Genomic DNA, 16,483 nt, shown 5'->3' with positions numbered 1-16,483 from the left:
GAGAACAAGACACACAAACACACACACACACACACAAAGTATTTGAAGAAATAATGGCCAAAATTTTCCAAACCTGATGAAAGATGGAAATTTGCAGATATAAATGTTAAACCGGCACCAAGCAAAATAAACACAAAGAGCCTATGCCAAGACACATCACGCTATTGAAGGCTGAAACGAGAGCAAACACTGATAGCGCCAAGAGGAAAAGTACATATTATACACAGAAAAACAATGATCTGGAGGACGGCTGACCTATTAGAAACCATGGAGGCTAGAAGACAGCAGAACGACCTCTTTAAACTACTGAATGAAAAAACTGTCAATTCTGTATCTGGAAAAAACATCATTCAAGAATGAAAACAAAGACATTTTAAGATAAAACATAACTAAGAGAATTCCTCTCCAACAGAACCACACCATGGGAAATGCTGAGGGAGCTTCTTTGGGCTGAGGGAAATGCTATCAGATAGAAATGCAAATCCTAAAAAGATGGAATAGTATTAGAAATGGTAATATCTGGGTAAATGCAAATGACCATTTTCTTCTATTTGCCCTTTTCCTCCTAATTGTTTTATGAACCATGTAACAGTTTATAGCAAAAATTATAACATAATTTAACTTATTACTTATAATTTAACTTATAATTTATAATTATAATATAATTATAAGAAAATTAAAACATTTTCTTGTGAGGTTTATAACATATGGAAATGTATGAAGTGTAACAACTGTAATAGAAGAGACAGAGGAGATATTGACCTGAGTTCATGGTATAATAGATTCCTTAACAACAACCACTAAAAAAAAATGCAAAGAATTATAGATAAGATGCCAACAGGAAAATTGAAATGGAATTCTAAAAAACATTCTAAACAAAAGGAACAATGTGGGAGGGGGAATGCAGAAGAGACAAACAAACAAACAAACAAAATGACAAATCCAGCCCAACCATATCAATAATTACGATAAAGGATAATGAAATAAACACTCTAATTAAAGGTTAGAGATAATCAGAATGGATTTTTTTTAAAGACAACTATATAAAGAGAGATAAGTTGAAAGTTAACGGATGGAAAATAGATATACCATGCAAACAATAAGCATAAAAGGTCAGAGTGGCTATATTAATATTGGATAAAATAGATTTTATCAGAAAGTTTTACTGGGGATAAAGATGGACACTTCATAATGATGAAAGAGCAAATTCATCAGGAAGATATAATAATCATAAATGTGTATTTGCCCAATAAGAAAGTTTCAGATACATGAAGCAAAAAATAACAGAATTAAAGGGAGACGGGCAATTCCACAATCATAATGGATATTTTACCATTCCTATCTTATCATTGGCTAGAAAAACTAAACAAAAATCGGCAATGATATAGAATATCTGAACAATAGTTTAAACCTTTTTTACTTAGGTAATAGTTCCACAGTGCAACAATTTTCAACAATGATACAGCATGCATTCTTTTCAAGTGCACTTGGATAGACCATACTCTGGGCATAAAATAAGCCTTAATACATTTACAAAGATTGAAATCATACAGAGTATGTTCTCTGACTGCAGTGGGATTATATCAGAAATCAGTAATAATAAAATAACCTGGAAATCCCCCAAATATTTGAAAAACTTAAAAACAAACTTCTAAATAATAATTGGATCAAAAAAGAAATACAAAAGAAATTAGAAAGCGTTTTGGACTGAGTGATGATGAAAATGTCATATCAAAGTTGGTGGGATAAGGTTAAAGCAGTGTTTAGAAGGAAATGTAGTTTTAAATGCATAGATTGGAAAAGAAGAAAGAGCTCAAACACATTATCTAAGCTTTCATCTTAAGATACTAGAAAAAGGAGAGCAAATTAAACCCAAAGCAAGCATAAGGAAGGAAATAATAAAGGTAAGGGGAGGACTTCCCTGGTGACGCAGTGGTTAAGAATCTGCCTGCCAATGCAGGCGACACGGGTTCGATCCCTGGTCCAGGATGATCCCACATGCCACAGAGCAACTAAGCCCGTGCACCACAACTACTGAGCCCACGTGCCACAACTACTGAAGCCCATGCTCCTACAGCCTGTGCTCTGCAACAAGAGGAGCCACCGCAGTGAGAAGCCCGTGCACCACAACAAAGAGTAGCCCCCGCTTGCCGCAACTAAAGAAAGCCCACGCGCAGCAACGAAGACCCAATGCAGCCAAATAAATAAATAAATAATAAAAAGAGCAATTAAAAAAAAAGATAAGGGGAAAAAATCAATGAAATAATAGAAAAATAATATGGAGTATCAGTGAAAGCAAAAGCTTTTTCTTTGAAAAGGATAGTAAAATTGAGAAGCTTCTAGCTGGACTGATTATCGGGCATAAAAGAGATGACATTACTACAGATTCTATAGACATTAAAAGAATAATAAGGGCATGTTATGAACAACTTTATGGCAATAAACATGACAATCTATGTGAAATGGACAAATTCCTTGAAAGACACGAATTACCAAAACTCATCCAGAAAAAAGTATAAAACTTGACCAGCCTGATATCAATTAAATAAATTGTATTTATAGATAAAAACCTTCCCATAAAGCAAACTCCAGAGTGACCTGGCTTCAGTGGTAAATACTCTCATGCATTTAAGAAAGAAATAGTATCAATTCTACACAAACTCTTTCAGAAAAAAAGAGGTAACATTTCTCAACTTACTTTATGAGGCTAGCTAGTATTAACCTGATTCCAAAACCAAGCAAAGACCTCGTAAGAAAAAAAAGAACTACAGACTAATATCCCTCATAGACACAAAAATCCTTAACAAAATATTCACAAATCAAACCATATATTAAAATGACAATACATCAGGACCAAGTGGGGTCGTATTCTGGGAATGTAAGATTAGATTAATATCCCAAATTCAATCAATATGGTTCATCATATTAATAGAATAAAAGAGAAAAGCCATATTATCATTTCAATAGGTGCAAGTAAAAACATTTGATAAAATTCAAGAGGCTTTCTTGACAAAAACTCCCAGAAAGGTAAAAACATAAGGGAATTTTCAAAACCAGATTAAGAGCATTTACAAAAAACTTACACCCAACATCATATTTAATGGTGAAAGACACAATGCTTTCTATATAAGATCAGGAACAAGGCAAGGATGTCTGCTCTTACTATGTCTATTTAACATTTTACTGGATGTCCTAGTCAAGACTAGGAAAAGAAATGGAAGATATACAAATTAGGAAAGAAGTGAAAATGTCCTTTTTGCAGACCACTTAATCATGTTATGTAGAAAGCCCTAATGAGTCTATGAAAACTCTACTGGAACTAGTAAGTGAATGTAGCAGGGTCATATATGAAAATCAATTGTATTTCTATACACTAGCGATGAACAATTACAAGTTCAATTTAATGAACGACTTCACTTATGATAACATCAAAAATACTTAGGAATAAATTTAAATGAAAGATGTACAAGTCCTGTACAATGAAAACTACAAAACATTACAAAAGGAAATTGAAAAAGACCTAAATAAGTGAAAATATATACCATGTTTATAGATTGAAAGACTTGATATTTTTAAGATGTCAGTCCTCCTCAAATTGATCTATGATTCAATGCAAAAAAAAATGTTAACAGTCTTTGTAAAAAGAAATTGAAACATTTAAAAATTTGTATGAAAAGACAAAGGACCTAAAATTCCCAATATCATTTTGCAAAGTAAGAACAAAGTTGAAGGATTTAAACTATTTGATTTCAAGACTTACTATAAAGCTACAGTCATCAAGACAGTGTAGAATTGGCACATAGATGAATGGAATAGAATAGAGAATCCAGAAATATGCCCACACTTATATGGTCAATTCATTTTTAATAAAAGCACCGAGGTAATTCAAAGGAGAAATCAATGAGGTACCATTATGCATCCATTAGAAAGGCTAAAGTTAGGAAGACAGATAATAACGGTGTTATTGACGATGCAGAGGGACTGGTGGGGCTGAAAGTTGTATAGCTACTTTGCAAAACAGTAGGGCAATATCTTTTTTTTTAAATTAATTAATTATTTTTGGCTGGGTTGGGTCTTGGTTGCTGCGTGTGGGCTTTCTCTAGTTGCGGCGAGCGGGGGCTACTCCTCGTTGCAGTGCGTGGGCTTCTCATTGCGGTGGCTTCTCTTGTTGCGGAGCATGGGCTCTAGGCATGCAGGCTTCAATAGTTGTGGCACATGGGCTTGGTAGTTGCAGCTTGCAGGCCCCTGCAGTGAGTGGGGGCTACTCTTGTTGCAGTGTGTGGGCTTCGTATTGAGGTGGCTTCTCTTGTTGCAGAGAACGGGCTCTAGGCGCAAGGGCTTCAGTAGTTGTGGCGCTCAGGCTCAGTAACTGTGGCTCATGGGCTCTAAAGTGCAGGCTCAATAGTTGTGGCACAAGGGCTTAGTTGCTCCGTGGCATGTGGGATCTTCCTGGAGCAGGGCTCAAACCCGTGTCCCCTGCATTGGCAGGCGGGTTCTTAACTACTGCGCCACCAGGGAAGCCCAGTACAGCAGTATCTTTAAAAGTTAAGCATACACTTAAAATATGTCCCGGCATTTCCATATACACAAAGTATATGTACATGCCTTCCCACACAAAGACATATACAAAAATGCTCTTAGTAACATTATTCATAATAGCCCCAAACTGGAAGTAACCCAAATGTCCATCAGCTGGTAAGTGGATAAACAAATTGTGGTATATCCACGCAATGGAATACTACTCAGCAATAAAAAGGAACAAAGTATTAACACATCCAATAATGTGGGTAATCTCAAACACATTATACTAAATTAAAGATATCAAACACAAAAGACTATGTACTGTATAACTTCAAAATTATAGAAAAGGCAGACCTTTCATGTGGGAGGGTGAGGTTGTGAAAAGGGCATGAGGAAACCTTTTAGGGTAAGGGAACTGTTCTCTATCATGATTGTGGTGCTGACTACCAATTGCTTACAATCACCAAAATTGTACAGACTGTGTACTTCAAAAAGGTGAATTTGATTGTATATAACAGTAGCTGGTGAAAAAAAATCAAAAGAAAATCATGGCAGGCCTCATGGATAACTAGTAGCAGACTTGCCCTCATGCTATAAACAACTAGAAAACTGGGCAAAATATATGGGAAAAAACATTTTTAGACATTGAATAATAGGTAACATAGCACTGGGATCCCTGCAAGAACCGAAATACATGAGGTGGTCTTTGTGATCCCCCAGCCTTTCGGCAAGGACCCACTTTCCACATCACAGTACAGAAAGCAGGTGCTCAGGACAGCAAGGTCGTCTCACTGAATTAAGACAGAGATCACAGGTTACAAACCAAAGTGGCTGGAATTCGTGGAGGTGGGTGCTCTGCAGGGAACGAACTCCAGAAACCAGATAGGAATCTGATTGGGTTTTGGACTAAATATTAAACGGTGCGTGCACAGGGCAAGAGTTCATGAAGCAAGACAAAAAATAGGTATGAGGAGCTGTAAGTCACCGCCCCGGGTACTCAAGGTGAAGGAGAGCGTGAGTGCTGGCCGGTTGCATGGGAGAGATACATACGACACGGATGAACCTCAAACACATTACGATCAATGAAAGAAATCAGACAAAAGAGACGACGTACGGTACGATTACATTTATATGAAATTTCTAGAAAAGGCAAACACTATAGAGATAGAAAGTATACCTGTATTTGCCTGGGGTTTGGGGTAGGAACACGGATAGACCACAAATGGACATGAGGGAAACCTGGGGGGGGGATGATGGAAGTGTTCTAAGACTGGAATATTGTGATGATGACACAACCGAATAACTTTACCGAAACTCATCGAACCCTTAAATTAAAAAAACTCCTGGCATGCTGCTAGGCCCTGGTAGACATGGGGCACCTGACCGTGATGTCAAGTGACCACATGGCCAGAACTGCCCATCGAGAGCTGGATTCTCTCAGACCCCCCAACGTGCAACAGTCATGGGGTAAGTTGCACACCACGGGCTGAGGACTTGCAGTGCCAGAAGGCGAAAGTAAGTGGCACAAGCAAGTGGCCCAAACTCCTGTCCTCCACCATTGTGGCACTGGCACATGTCCCTGAGCTCTCACCATCTCCGGCCACCACACGATGAGAGAAGGGAAAAGAGCCAGCTTGGTTCACAGATGGGATTGCTCGGTGTGATATTCGTTTCTGATGGCCGCTGTAGCAAATCATCACAAATTTAGTGGCTTGAAACAACACAAATTTAGTATCTTACTGTTCTGGAGTTGAGAAGACTGAAATAGATCTCACTGGGCTAAGACTGAGGTGTTGACAGGGACAGGCCTGCATTCCTTCTGGAGACCGTTTCCTGGCCTTTTCCTTTTCAGAGGCACCCGCGTTCTGTTGCTTATGGCCCCTTCCTTCATCGACAAAGCCAGCAACAGGGCTGCAGGGTCGAACCCTTCACGTGCTGCCAGCCCTCTGGCTCTGCTCCCATCATCACATCTGCTTTTCGGACTCTCCCAGGAGCTCTCCTGCCTCCTTCTTTCGCTCGCAAGAAACTTTGTGATCCCACTGGGCGCCCTCAGATAATTCAGGATAATCTCCCATCTCAAGATCAACTGATTAGCAACCTTCCATCTGCAACCTTAATTCCCTCTTGCCATGTAATTTAGCTTATTCCCAGGTTCCAGGGATTAGGATGGGGCCATCTTTGGGGACCATTATTCTGTTCAGCACCCTTGGTGTGTGGGTACCAGCCAAAAGTGGAATGTGGTTGTAGTGCAGCCCCATTCGGGGATGGCTTTGAAAGACAGTGGTGGGTTGAAATCATCTGGAACACAGTTTAGAGTGTGGGCCTGGTCAGCCATTTTATGTGGAAAGAGAATTGGCCCAAGATTAGACCCATGAGCAGCGGTAAATTGCTTGGCTGCTCAGTCAGAGCCCTGAAAGAAGAAATATTAGAAAATTGGGAACAAGAAGATCTGGGGAAGAAGATGTGTATGAACCTAAGAGAACAGGCACCAGGAACAAAGATCTGGGTATCCCATGTTAACGCCGGCCAGAGAGCATCCAATACAAAAGAGGCATTAGACATCTAAGGAGACAGAATGACTTCAGCCACAGCTTTGTCACCAGCCACCCTGGAACTGACACAATATTCTCATGAGTTGATTAGCCGTAGTGTCAGGGATTGAGGCTATGTGTGGGCCCAGCAGCATGGGCAGACACCCACTAAAGCTGATGTACCCACTGCCTCTGTGAAACTTCCGATCTTCTCCCTCCCCCAGTCCTGCTTCCTTCACTTCACACAGGTGTTGGTCCTGAGAGTACTTCCCAATAAGCTTCCTGCACCCCGATTTCTATCCCCCACTCCCCAGAGAACCCAACCTGGGACAAGTTGCTCCACATTTCTTTTTTTAATCTATTTATTTATTTATTTTTGGCTGTGTTGGGTCTCCGTTGCTGCGCGTGGGCTTTCTCTAGTTGCAGCAAGCGGGGGCTTCCCTTGCTGTGGAGCTCAGGCTCTAGGCGCGTGGGCTTCAGTAGTTGTGGCGTGTGGGCTCAGTAGTTGCGGCACACGGGCTTAGTTGCTCCGTGGCATGTGGGATCTTCCTAGACCAGGGCTCGAACCCGTGTTCAATCCCTGCAGTGACAGGCGGATTCTTAACCACTGCGCCACTGGGGAAGCCCCACTCCACACCTCTTTGTTGGATGGAATTGAACTACATGCCTCTATCGTGGTCAGTGCCACCTTTCTCCCTACCGTGGAGGAAGGCAGCTGAGGCCCCCATCCAAGGATAGCGAGCCAAGCCTCCTAGGACCCATTTCTTTCCTAGATGATTGATTGACCCCAGAAATCCCCCACTACCTTCTCACCTGCGGGCCTCGGTCATTCAGCCCCCTGAGCTCACCACCTCCACAGAGCATAGCTGCTCCTGGGGCAGGTGACTGTTTTGCTAACAGCGGTATCCAGAGTGCACCACCCTTGAACAGGTGGAGGTGTCTCTTTTGGGACAGGTGGGTAGTGAGCGAGGGCAGGAGCTGTCAGCACACCTTGCTTCCCGAGACCTCCACTCTCCCTCTTATCTTAGCCAGTCTGCTCTGCGTTCTCGGTCGCTGAACTCTGCATCTCCCTTTGCTGGCACTGACACAGTCTACAACTATTTAACGTAGTCATTCGTTTACTTATGTATTGTCTGTCTGTCCTTCTAAAACGTGAGCTTCATGAGGGTAAGAAACTTGCCTGTCTTGTTTACCGTTATTCCCTTAGCATCTGGCACAGCGCCTGGCTCTGTGGATTAAGAGCACACATTTGAGGGAATTCCCTGGTGCTCCAGTGGTTAGGACTCAGCGCTTTCACTGCCAGGGTCCTGGGTTCCATCTGTGGTTGGGGAACTAAGATCCCGCAAGCTGGGCAGCGTGGCCAAAAGAAAAAAAAAAAAAAGCACACATTTGAAGACACAGCCTCCTTTCACCACTTAACTGAACTGCTGGTTCCTTATCTGTGAAATGAGAGTAAAGGAAGGTCACCGTGAGGATAAAGGAGATAATGCAGTAATGAAGCACTTAGCGTGGTGCATACATGTAGAAATAGGCACGCACGGGCAGGGGAGCGCTGAGCGGCTGGCATCCCGGCCGAGCTCCTCTCTCTCCTCTGTGAACCAGAAGGCGGAGCCATCTGCTGGGGGACGATGTTGGCGGTTTGGAAGAGATGCCGAGAAGAGGAGGAGGTGGAGCCGTGCGGACTGGGCAGCTGACTCTGGGTACCATGGCTTCGTGGGCACCAAACATCCTTGGTGTGGGATTTCCTCCATCAGGACGGAGGAGACAGGTGCTGGTGCAAATCCCTGGCTCAAGCTTGGCCGGATGAGCAGGGCGGAAGGACAAAGGGGCAAAGCGGTTGAGGGTACTGGCAAGAGAATGGCTGTGATGGTGCCCTGTGCGGTCTGGAGGTCTGGAGCCGGGGAGCCGGGAGGTGCTGGTCCACGTGGGAAAGTCCGGGGAGTGGAGATCACGATGAGGTCAGCGGGGGGGTGTGGTGGCATGGAGGCGTGAGAGGACGGCCAGCGTCGGAAGCTGTGGTCAGGGAGTGGGCTCCCGGAGTGATGACAGGGCCCAGGGTGTGGGCGGCCAGAGGGGAGCGGAGGTGAAGGTCGCGGGGCGGGAGGGGGTGAGGCGGGCAGGGAGGCCCAGAGCTGGCGGCCCCTCCCGTCTGCCTCCTTCTCTCGCTGACCCCCCTCCTGTCTGGGGGCCTCGGTGCTGGTTCCTGGGGCTCTGCCATCCTCCCGATGACTCAGGAGATGCTTCTCTGTCCCACCGCTTACCCTCAGTCCTGTCTTTTCTGCCTTGCCCTTTACCTACCACGTGTATGTGGTGTCGCCAGCACTTGCGACTAAACATTTCTCAAGCAGAACTTATTTTCTTTACCCCAAACCCTTCCCTTCCTCACCCACCCTATCATTGGCTTCCCAATCCCCCAATTTTTATGTCATTCACTTCCTCTCCTTCTTTGCTGGTTTTGCCCCCGCCATCGAGTCTATTACAGATCCTCGTGAATTATTTTGTCCGTAACAATTTTAAGCTAAGCCCCTTCTTCCAGTTTTCAGAGCTCAAATCCTACCCATGAGCTGGCAGCACAGCTCCACAAAGTGAGGGGTGAGAAACGGGCTGATCCATGGTGGGCGGCGGTGCAGAGGAGGAAACGGGTGGAAAGAAGCCCTCAGACGGGGTCAAAATAGCACAGCTTTGTAGTCAGACAGATGCGGGTTCTGGGCCTGGTTCTTCCAGCCTCGTGGGGGACCTCAGGCCAGTCACTTCTCTCAGCCTCAGTAAATCGAGGAGAACGGTACCTAACGGGGTGTATGGTGAATGTTAGCTGAAATTAGCTCTTAACATACCAAACACATAGTAGGCACCTGCTGTTTGCTAGTTCCCTGCCAGTAAAACAACTGCAGCTGCAGCCTTATCCACAGCGCACTGGATGGTGGATTAGACTCTGGGCCAGAGTCAAGCCCAGCTCCACCTCTGACGAGCCGCCCAACTAGCCTCCGAGTCTCAGTTTCCTCATCTGTAAGGTGGGGTCACTAATATTTGCTTCATACTCTGCACAAGGCTGTCGGGAGAACCACATACGGTTATGGATGTGAAGATACTTTGCAAGTGACAATGTTTTACTTATATTTATTTTTATTATTTTTTTGCACAAATAAAGCAATTGGTCTTTAATTGTTATAATGGTATATCTTTTTAAACAATTATTTTGTTTAGTTTTTTAAAATTAATTTTTATTGGAGTATCGTGGACTTAAAATGTTGTGTTAGTTTCAGGTGTTCCAGCAAAGTAAATCAGTTATACATATAGCCACTCTTTTTTAAAATTCTTTTCCCATATAGAGTAACAATGTTTTAGCCTCAAGTAAGTCAGCAAACTATTGTCCCCAGCTTCCTAATATGTACCTGCCTACTGCCAACATGGACCCCTTCAGTCTGGGTCCAATGAGAAGACTCTCCCTGAAACATTGTTGTATTCATAACATTCAGAACCTTCGTGGCTGGTCGATGTAGACTGGCTGAGAGGAGAGTTCAGGTGTCAAGCAGCCTGTGCCCAAACCCCTGCGTGTAGCACCCTCAGCTGTGTGCCCTGGGCACGTAACGTAACCTCCGTGTGACTCAGTTTCCACAGCTGAAAGGTGGGGATGGCCAGTGGTGACAGGCCTGCCTCACTGGGCAACAGTGAGCATTTAATTCGAGGGCGTGGGGAGCTCTTAGAACTGTGTCTGCACATAGTAAGTGCTCTATATGATATATACATATATATATGAGCTCTTATTATCAAACCTTTTACGAGTTCACCCCACTATCTAAAAATGTCCACATGTTCTCCCCAATGCATGGAGCCCCATCATCTGCCCCCCTAGGGTCGTCACACTACTTAATGTCCTGGCCTGGACACCCCCCAGGCCCGACACTCATCCACAGAATGACCGCCCCCCCCCTTCCTCGGTGGTTCCCAACTTTGTTTTCCGCTGCTTTTACGCCACATACAAACCCCACCAGCACATGCAGTACCGCCCAGAAGAAAATGTTAAGTCATTGATGGATTGGCTATTTTTTAACCTAGGCTTCTGGCAGAGGAGACGTTTGTACACGATCTGGAACGGGAAGTGAGACCCAGGCTGGGAAGGGGTTTGGAGCAGCTCTCTGAACTTACAGGAATTCCCGGCTATCCCTCGGTGGCCGGAAGACGCTGTGTCCTCCGTAGAGGCACCCCTCGTTTCTGTCTCTGAGCATAGCACACGCCTTTCCCGCCCCTGGGATGCTCCCCAAGCCCTCCGCGCCCTGCCATCCCCACCAGAGCTTTCCAAGCCAACTCCTTGCCACCCCAAATTTATCCTCTATGTGGACACACATCTCCCTGCGTTCTTCACCTTTATGATTAGAACTGTTTTGGTTTTTAATGTGTTTCCTTGTCCCAGCTTTCTATGTTTAAAATGTTTCTTTTTTGACGTTTTGTCAATGAGGTCCACCCCAAATACCCCACATTCTACCATATGCTTTGCTACGTAATGTGGGTATAGAAAGGTGGAAGAGGGAATTCCTTGGCGGTCCCATGGTTAGGACTCTGTGCTCTCATTGCCAACGGCCCGGGTTCCATCCCTGGTTGTGGAACTGGGAACTAAAATCCTACAAGCTGCACAGTGCAGCCAAAAAAAAAAAGAAAGGTGGGAGATGTTCAGGGCTCACAATCTAGAAGGTGAAACAGACCAAAGAGGCAGGCGTTTACAGAAGTCGCAGAAGGACAAGCAACGTGCATGGGAGGACATGGGGCTGGACACACTCATTCCTGGGGAGGTAGCTGGTGGTTGGGGGGATGCCCAGGAGGCTCTCGAGGCCAGGGTGGCCTCTCCTGCTCTTGCGGGCACTCACAGAGTCGCTTCCATGGGGACCTCCTATGCTGCTTTCACCCCAGGAGCCACACCACCGCATGGTGGGCACCCTGGTGGGGCACTGCCAACAAAAGGGGCTGCAAAGGGGGGAGGAAGATCGTCAAGGAGGCAGGGGCAGAGAGAAAAGAGGGAAGACCATTTAGCAGAAAAGGAAAATATCTGCCATGGAGAATTTTGGAATGTTTATGCTGAAGGCAGAGAGGAGAGAAATGTAAAAGTCTGAAAAAAGCCGCTCTCTGACTGGGGCCCCAGTAAGCTGTCATTTGAGACTATAGGGTGACACCTAGTGGACACGCGGGGAAGTGCGCCCTGCGGAGGAGGCCGGTTCCAGAGAACTCAGGACGCTAAGGTGAGGGGTGGGGGCGGGAGAACCGGGGCCAGGTGCTGACCTCCGGAGCTCGCCCGGCTCTGCTCTGGGAGGACGCCTGGAAAGAGCAGTGCATGAGACTCTGGATTCCGGTCCTGGCTCAGACACCAGCCGGGAGACCTCAGACCAGAAACTCCAAGCGTTGGGAAGGCTCTTGCTTCTGCCCCCGCGTTCTGGGATTCCCATCCTCCGCCAGCCCCCAGCCCCGCCATGCACAGCCCCTGCCTCCGCCGTCCTGCCCACCCTCCCTGTGGAACTGGAGTGAGCTTGGTGGAAGGGAAGACTCCTCAGGCCACGAGGCCCCCCTTCTGCTGCTGCCCCAAACAGAAGACTAGCTCCGATCATGGGTTCCCAGCGTTGGGCACAGCGTTCTACTGGCTGTAAGTGCTCCAAGAAAGATCTGTCGGAGGAAAGAGCCCTGCATCTTGAGTCAGGATTCTGGCCCCAGCTAAACATAAGCACTGCGGGAATGGGAGCTGAGCAGTTCTTCTAGAAGGTTCTCCCTGTTCCTTAGTCAACATTGGCCTCTGTAATTGTACCCCATTTATTCTTATACAGGCTTCTGAAGCCATTCCAAGTCATTTGGTTTTTATGCGATGCCTGCAAACAGCTTTCATGTTCCCTGTAAACATCGTCATCTGGGGCTAGATATGCCCAACTTCCTTCATTCTTTAGAGCAGGGAGTCTCAACCACAGACGACTTTGCCCCTCAGGCAGCATTTGGCAGGGTCCTGGAGACCTCTAGGCTGGAACACCTGGAGGAGGGAGGCTGCTACTGACATCTAGTGGTCAGAGGCCGAGATGCTGTAACCTCCTGCAGGGTACAGGACCGCGCCCCCCTGACCCACCACACACACAAAGAATTATCCAGCCGGAGAGGCTTTAGTGCTGCGGTTGTGGAACCCTGCTTCCGAGTGCTGAGACATCTCAACACCCCAGTCCCTTCAAGGGACACTCTTCATACCGCGATGTGGTACAGAACTCCAGACCAGCTCCAACCAGCCTGGGCATCTTGGGGTCTGGTCTGCACACTGGACGTCTCTCAGTGGAGCCTAAAGATTACATCACCCCCTTAGCAATCCTTTGCTCATATGGTCAGTATGTCCTTAGTCAATGTTTCCAACAAAGAACTTACAAACCCAAATGTGCCTACAATTAAATAAAAGATTACCTAGAAAAAGTAGTATTCTCTTCACACACAAAAATATTGAGTAAAACGCACATTCCTATCAGATGCATTCAACTTTAAACAATTACTATTACACAAATGTGTCTTTTTAAACCATTCCTCTTAACAAAGAAATGGCAAAGCCCTACTGAAGGTCTCCAGAGCAGGCGGAACAAAGGCAGAAGATGCTTGTCAAGTAAAATATGAAAGGCGCTCGGAGCTCCCCTAATTACCTCTTGGAAGGGAAGCTTTGTCCTATTGACATTCGGGATCATTTTTCACAAGCTCAGGTTACCCCCTTGAAGTTTTTTAGGAAGTTTCATGATATGGAGACTGTTGAAAAATTGGCTGGATGACTTCTGCTAAGCAATCAGATACAGAGATCAAATCCATTTCTGCCCACTTAGACAACCTAGGGCAGTTCTGGTTATCTTGGGCAAAATGAGTTTGCAACTTTAACTTCGACTTTTAAGAAGTCAGATGGTTTACACTGCTTTTGTGTGTGTGGTTTTTACAAAGAATCTCTGAGGTAGCTTGGCTGAAGGTGGGGATTGATCTCTGGTATCTGACACACCTGTATTCATAAATATCAGAGTATTTAGGGAACAACAAATACTGTTTTTATCTTTATAAACTGGAAGCAGAGGAAATAAAATTTCTTTCACCAGACCCTTAGATCTTTTCTTCAGTATGTAAAATTCGAAAGCAAATTGTAGGTTACTTCTGCTGGGTCCTGAATTTTAAGTGACTGCTTAAACTATCATGAAAACTTAATGAAATTAAGCTTACTCGGCGCTGTGGGATCTTGATTTATGCACATCTGTTTACATGCTCACGGAGACACTGGTGGAGTATATTTTTATGTGGAGTCAAGATAGTAAGTAGACCTCCTGTTTTTGCGCTAGGCCTTCATTCCTGGGAACATGAGTGTCTAGCAAATAGGAATATATTATAAATCACATTTTTAGTGAGAATGACAAAGCTTAGTAACCCTTGCCTTAGGGAACTGTCCAATTTGTCAGTTAAAATTCAGCCTTCTGATATAAAACGAGCCCGTTCATGTCGTGTGAGGGCTGATTCCCCACGGAAAGAATCTGTTGGGAGCGGTAGGGACACAGAGTGGAATGTAGGGACCCCTGCGGAAAGCTTTGTGCTGCTTCCTCGGTTCAGCACCCTGCCCCTCAATCGCTCACCCATCGGGGCCTTTCTCAGGCCCCAAAGCAGCACTTGGATGAGCCTCTGAAAACTCAGGGCTCCCATACAGGGGAGTTTTTGCTCTGAAAAATTAGAACACAGATTGGAATCTGTAACTGATATGAACAAGACAGTGGAAATATCAAATCTAAACACAATAGCCGAAGTAAAAGTGCTTCACTGAAAGGAGAGGGTGAAGACAGACCCATTTCCACCCACAGTTGGGTCTAGACTAGACAGGTCTTTCTGGAACAGGAGGAAGGAGTGGGGTTTGATTTTGAACCCTATTATTTGATGATTCTGAAGCGTCTATAGCTCCAGGAATGCGCCATGGACAGATTCAACAAAGGGCCTAGTAGGGAGTCAATGAAAGGGGACTTTATTCTTGATAATGACTACCAAATGCTTTGTTCCCTCATGTGGTCTCCACACCCAACCCAGGGCAAGTCCAGTCCCATCAGCCCTGGGCTCCCAGGGCTTCGCAGCTCTCAGCCAACCCAGCCACCACCGGGCCCGGTACCATTCCCGGACCAAGGCCTGGAGTGCCACCTGCAGACCACCTGCTTCAGGAGCCATCCATCACTAACAGGGGTTGGCTAAAATCACACCTTATAGGGCCCCATCCTGGTCCTTCTGAGTCTGGATCTCCGTCATCTCTGAGATTTGGCCACTCACTAAATCAAAACCCACAGAGCAAGCGCTGGTGGAAGGTCCAGTCTTTCCTCCCGTGCCTTGGCTTTGCCCAGGGGTGGACATCCAACATGGCCGTGCCTCACACTGTGGGGCTCCGCCCACTGCTATGCAAAATTAGAAAACAGATTGGAATCTGTAACCGATATGAACAGGATGATGGAAATACTGAATCTAAAATGCCACCTGTGCCAAGGTCCTACCCCACCCCCTGCCACGTTTGCAAGGAGCTTTGCACACCCACCCTGTGTGTCTGGTTAAACCCCACAGGCCGGCAGCATCATGTTACAGACGGGCCCGGAGGCTCCAGCTCGAGTCAAAGCTCATACTTATTGGAGCCAGGATTCCAGGGCCCCATCCCTCGGCCTCACCCAGTGCCCAGCACAGAGGCGCTTCAGACTTTTCTGCCTCTTGGGGAGGAGGTCTGCAGGACTGTACATGAGCTAAGCTGGGAGCAAAAGGGAGAGGAGCACAGGGCATCGGAGGAGCTTGGTTCTGGGCCCACCGGGCTGCTCCCTGGCAGTGCAGCTTCTGGAACGTCAGCTAGCCTCTCTGAAACTCAGCCGCTCCATCTACACGGCAGGCAAATGAAGCACCTCTGCCCCTTCTCAGGGGAGCAGGTGCTCTGAACGCGCAGGGCCGTGGGCGGGGAGGGGGCTGCCCCCGCTCTCCTCTTCCGGCCCCATCCTTTGAGCAGGGGGAGAGGGTGGACGCTATTCTAGTATTTGGCCCCCAGCCCTTGGTTGCCCGCAAAGCTGGGCATGGCTGCCATGAAGACAAGGCGCCCGGCCGACCCCCGGGCCACCTGCTGCCCGCGCTCTGGGACCCCCCGGCTGCAGCCCCCTCCCTTCCTGCGCGTGCCTCAGAACCAGAGCCAGCGAGCTCAGGAGGAAATTCGGGCACTACTTTCAACCAGCACCCCCGGGCCCCCTTCCTCTGGGACGCAGGGGATCTTCCCAAAGTCCCCCCTGCCCCGCTGCAGCCCCCAGGACCCACCCCACACCGAGGTGAACCGCTGGCCTGGGACAGACCCCTACGTAGCCCCAGTGCGGCCTCCTGACCAGGGGCTGCCAGGTCTGCGAGTCTGCATCACCGACTGACCCTGATGGGCGGGCACTGCTGCCCCCAGC

The sequence above is a fragment of the Balaenoptera borealis genome (assembly GCF_965194805.1).
Source record: "Balaenoptera borealis genome assembly, chromosome: 13".
Lineage (NCBI taxonomy): Eukaryota > Metazoa > Chordata > Mammalia > Artiodactyla > Balaenopteridae > Balaenoptera > Balaenoptera borealis.
Note: the sequence above shows the minus strand (reverse complement) of the source record.